A 6,017-nucleotide genomic window follows, 5' to 3' on the forward strand; every position below is an offset into this window, starting at 1 on the left:
AAACTCTGCCCTGGTTTGAACAAGTTTTTGTGTACACATGCACCTGTGAATTGTTAGTCCCTCTTTCTTTTTTTTTTTTTTTTCCCCCTTTCTCTACAGTAAGCTTTGTAGCTTAAATATATTCTTTTTTTCTCTTCCAAGAGTGGCTTTGATTTCTTGGGACCTTGACTGTCAGTCTGTTTGCTTAACAGAACCATCCTGGGCACACACTTCTGTCATTCTTTAATCTGTTTATTGTAAAAGAGCTCCATTGTGATAGTTACTAGGTGACAAGGCACACACTTTCTTTTTTTTTTTTTCCCCTGTTGCTAGTGAATTGTTCAAGAAAGCTACACCTCAGAAAAAAAAACTTCCTGTAGTTGTCACTTTATATGCTTCTTTAGATGTCATCTTGCATGTATTTTGAAACTGGTTGAAACAAAGCCCTTGCTCCTTCTTGACTGTTTACAGTGTAAGCATGGAATGGATCAGGCTCTGTATTTTATGAAATTAAATGCTAGCATTAATAGTGCATCTGCTTAGGAAAGTTCTTTGTAGTCAGGGATTTAAAAGAATCATGTTTGTGCTCCATAAGAAGATTGAAAAGACAGGCAGTTTGAAATGGCATAATATTGAATTAAAATGTACCATATTCTCAGTGCATGCCTGTAAAAACAGGCTAGCAGACTATAGCTGAGAGAGGCTGTGTTCTTAATTAGATCCGTGCCGACAGTGGGAAGCATCCAGGGAATTGCTTTCATCATAAATTACCTTCTAGTGGCTGGGAATTAGCAGTACTGGAATGGAGGGGGAAGATTTTCAAGTGGCTTGAGTGGATAACCTGATGGACAGACAAGGGATGAGTGTCAAGAGCACTCTTAAGAAGTCGGTGTGTAGATTATTTTCACTGAAGGAAGGGAGAGGACTGCCTGGTAGAGAAACTGCTTTTCTCCATGTTGTGTGAATGGGCTGTGAAGTGAGAACGTACTGATTAAGCATGTGTAGAAAGGAACAACTCGAACAACTTTGATACTCTTTATTTTCCTTTTTTTTATCCTCTCCTTTCACTTAGTTGGTAACAGGCAGATAGGGGAGGGAAAGAATAAGAGAGTTGGAGAGAGAAAGGTCTTCAATTTTGCGGCTAAAATGTTAGATCTTAACTGTCTGCTAAGACAGTTTTTGAAGGGTACAATCTGTCTGTATCTGAGGTATGTATGCAGAGAGAGGTTTGTGTTTGCTTGTGTGAGTGGGGCCTGTGGGCCCATTATTGCTGTTAAGGAAGCTCAGTTCAGCTGTGCTTGTTTCCTCATTCTCTGCTGTTGCATCACCAGGTTTTGCATTGATGTATTTCCACTTGCTTTGCTTTTGTATTAACTGCATTGTGGAGAGACACAGATGGCTGTCAACTTTAGAATAGGGGCAGGAGGTGGTTAGAGTGTCAGACTAGAGGAGAGCTGGTCAAACCAGTTGTGTGAGTGCAGAGAGTCCTGTCGCAGCAGCAGAAAGAATTATAAGCCAGGGACCGAAAGCCTTCCACATGCCACACTGTATGTGTGTCAGTCTCACAGATGGCTGGTTATTCTAGGTATGCAGACAGGCAAGCTTGGGCTGGGCTAATCTCAGAATGCTAATTTGAGAAGTTCCTAGCCTGGGTGTTTTAAGTTGATTTGGTAGTGATTGAATCCTCCAGTGGCATAAGCAGCAGGAGGCATATACGCTGTGAAAACAAGACCAACACCACATGGGGGGCACTGAGGGGCAGGACACTTGCCATGCTGTTCAGGGAATCATCCTTGAGGAAGAGCAGAGCAAGTGCTTGAAGTAAGCTTTTTGCTAAGGCAAAACAGTGCAAGGAGGTCAGGCAGTGCTCACCTGGCACTTTGCTGTTCATTCCACATGCTGTATGCTGACCTACCACAATTTGCTTGTCCAATGCATAAACAAGATCTGATTATGTAAAAGAGTTGCAAGTTTGCCTTTTTTTGATTGCCTTTGATGCCTCTGGAAGGCATCATAAAAGACACTAACCTATTTTGTTTTCTTAAGTATTTTGTGAGAGTGATACCATAATCTTAATAATTCCCTGGTTTATGGATGAGTCATTTTTAAGGATGAGGAGGATAATAAAAGATGGAGATGAAACCTGGAAAGACATGGAGCTGCTCTCAAATATGTAACTCATGTCCAGTCTGTGACTTGCTGTAATTGTGTGTTTGATGTGAAACAGTTAAATATTAGCATGTTTCATTTCAGCTAGCTACTGCCAGGCTGACAGTGTTGATCATTTTAAGTGACTTTCAAACAAACCCTTTTGCTCCTGCTTTGTATCATTACTGCAGTTTTCTGTCTCTGGCCTTGTATCTGCTATGTTCATTTACCTGAGGATTGCATAACAAACTTTGGGTATTCAAGAGAGATTTGACTATCACAGAAACATTCAGGTTGGAAAAGACCCTCAGGATCACCAAGTCCAACCAAGAACCCTACTCCACAAGGTTCACCCCTAAACCATATCCCCAAGCACCACATCCAAATGACCTTTAAACACATCCAGGGTTGGTGACTCAACCACCTCCCTGGGCAGCTCACTCCAATGCCTGACAGCTTTTTTAGTGAAATTTTTTTCCCTAATGTCCTGTCTAAGCTTGCCCAGTCACAGCTTCAGGCCGTTCCCTCTTGTTCTATCACTAATTACCTGTGAGAAGAGACTAGCATCAAACTCTCCACAATGTCCTTTCAGGTAGCTGTAGAGAGCAATGAGGTCTCCCCTCAGCCTCCTCTTTTCCAAACTAAACAGCCCCAGCTCCTTCAGTTGCCTCTTCATAAGATTTATTCTGCAAGTCGTTCACCTATATCAAGATGAACTCGCATTGACCATTGCTCCAAATGATTTGTTTGGATATTTCTGATAGGAAGATAAATTGTATCCTATGACAAATGAAGCATTATTTCTGTTTGAAAGTTAGCCATTACAATATGAAAGATAGTTCTATACAGTGGCAGTTGGCAAAATAACCCCAACGCTTCACTTGCTTGTGTTGTGGACAGGTTCAGGTAGCTTTGAGCAGCATATTGGAATTGGAAAGGCTGGCAACATTCCTAATGTGGTAAGTTCCACTTGGTACCACTGAAAATTAGAGCAAGTCTACAGGGAACACTAAATCATGATAATTTCTTTTTCCTGCTTTAACTGATTTGTATAGTCAGTATTCAAATTCCCTGTGTGTTTGTTACAAAACCTGTGCTTTATTTATGATTAAGTGTAACATATGAATATGGAGTTGGTAGCATTTTATTGCTCTGCAGCTAATTGACTTATGCAAATAATTGTACTTTGCTTCCACGTAAATGAATCTTTCTAATACCATTTGCAGAGGGAAGTTAAGATGAAAATTTAGCATCCTTCCCAACATACTGTCTTAACAGGGCTATATTTTTCACCTGTTGCTTTCATATAAAGAGAAATGCCATCCAGTTTAGTAACTGAACTGGAGATTTTTAGGTATGGTAAGCAGCATCAAAGTTCACATATCTGATTTTACCACTTCTTTTCTTGTGGGAGTGGTGAACTGCAACAGCTGGGCAGTGATGAGCTGCTTTGACATGTTGATAAATCGGACAGCTGCCCTTTTTTTTTTTTTTGGGGGGGGGGGGATGGTGTTTATAACACTTTAAAATGAGCAAACTCCCCTCTGATAATTCCAGAGAAATTGTCAGGAAGACCTTTTGCTGTAGGCAAAAAAAATATACCTCAGCTTTGTACTTGTACAGCCTCTTACGACAGTTGAGTAGATTATAAGCTACCTGTAACAAGAAGGAACAGATACTAAAAGGCGAATTTTTCTTCCCTCTTAACAGCATCATTTGCAAATTGTCTTCTGGTTATTGACTGTACTAAGTGCTCCAGTCTCAAAACCCTGGGCTTTTTAAACAGCTTTTTAATTAAGAAGCAGCTAGTGTGTTCTACTGTCAAGTAATGCTTTTCCTTTCAGTTAGATTTATTCTTTTTGCTTGCAAATTAAGATCATCAGTGAGGGTATTTTCTTTTGTTTGCTTTATTTTAGAGTAACAGTAGTACATTTTGAACTTTCATTAGTAGCAGAAGTTACCAAAAAGTATGTTGGTACCAAAAGAGCCATTGTTTTGGCACACACCAAGTGGATGGATTGGTTTGCTCCAGTGTTGATTTAAGCATAAATCTTTTGAAGCAAAGGGAAATCAGAGATTTTATTAGAATCACAGAATTGTTTTGGTTAGGAAAGACCTCTAGGATCATCAAGTCCAGTCATCCACCTAGCACCACCATGCTTATTACACCACATCTTAAAGCACCATGTCCACACATTTCCTGAACACCTCCAAGGAGGGTGACTCCACCACCTCCCTGGGCAACCTATTCCTATTAATATCTGTTAGTAAAATGGGGAGCCCTTGTAAAAGTTTCACCTTGTATATAAACTCCCATATTCACCATCTCTATTCTCATTTTCAGCTTTCTTTACCAATTGCTTTCTGGTTCCCTTTTGACTTGTAATGGTTTAGGGGGTGTAGCACTTAGAGGTTCTGCTTATTTCTTGAAAATGTGTAGTTGTAATTTGATCGGTGACTGTTACCCACTTGTAGCATGTCCTCTTTCATGTTCTCAACCCTGTGCTCACTTTTCCCTAGTCTTTCCTCATTGATTAACTGGCAATTGTAGCCCAGCTGTTGGTTTCAGATACAAGTAGTTTTTCATGTGATGTAAGTTCCTGGTAGAATCAACTGGGCTGAGGCTGTTGCTTTTTTTTTTTTTTTTTTTCCCTAATCTGATTTTTATACCAAATAGACCTAATGAGATTCATCTCTCCCTCCCTTTTAACTGTGCCTCAGTGCTAAGTGTTGGTTAATAAGGCAGGATTCAGGAGCAGTGGAGCCAAGCAGCACAGGGAGGTTGCTTTCATTCAGATGGAGTCAAAGGACAGCCTGAAGCTGAATGGTTTGGACTGAGAGAAAACTAAACAAATGAGAAAGCAAGTATGAAAACAAGCCTGATGTTGCAAGGTTATTGCTTCCTTTGAGATAATTGTTGGAATAACAAAGTTGAACTTATAAACAAAAAAAATTTCCATTGTTTTAAAATAGTCTTAATTTATCTGGTATTGGGTGATAGGGTTGCATCCAGAAAGTTATGACTAGATGACCTTCGGAGATCCCTTCCAACCTTCTATGATTCTAATGAATTTTATCAAATGGAAATTATATAAGGGCATCTTGTGCTTGCTAAAAATGTCAGCAGTCTTTCCAGACTACCTGACCATCTGGGATTCCTGAAAAAGAAGATAGCATTATACCCAAGCTCTTCCTGAAGCGTTCTGGCTATTTGGATCTCAATATGGTGCCATTCTAGTAGAACACTTTCTACATAGCTTTTCAGCTCCTCAAGCTGAAAGCTACTTTTTGAGAGTGCAAATCTGCTGCAGACCATCTGTGCTCTTCCAGCAAGGGATTTTGACTTCAAAGCAGATGGAAATAGAGAATCTCACCCTTATCCTCGCCCAGCCCCTTCCTTTAGGTTGGTGCATACAGAGACACCTTGCTGTATGGGTGGTGAGTGAGGACATGACAGTAAGGAAGCTGAATATCCTGACTGGATAAGGGCATCACCTGATGTTGTAAGAATGACTAAGTCAAGACATACCCTGTTTTGGAGTCATGTATAGGAAAATAAAACTCTAGATAATTTTTGTTGTTGTTTTATGCCTGAAGTGTTTTTTCAGAGGTGATTACTTGGAATTTTTACGGATGTAGTTGATAGAATTATTAATTCTAAAAAGCTTTACTTCTTTTTATTGTATTCACACTTACTAGTGCCCTGCTTCTTGTTTGCTGTCCTGGATTTCACACCTTCCTTTAGAAAAGCTTGTATTGGAGCTTTTATGTAAAAATCTGGAAGATCAACTAACTCTGCATAAAGTTTATGTATCTAAACAATTTCGCCCTTCGAATTTTACTTTCCAGTAGCCCTTATTTCTCCTCCCTCAGTTTCTCTTCATTTTGAT

This window comes from Indicator indicator, chromosome 7 (genome assembly GCF_027791375.1).
Source record: "Indicator indicator isolate 239-I01 chromosome 7, UM_Iind_1.1, whole genome shotgun sequence".
In the NCBI taxonomy this organism is placed as follows: domain Eukaryota; kingdom Metazoa; phylum Chordata; class Aves; order Piciformes; family Indicatoridae; genus Indicator; species Indicator indicator.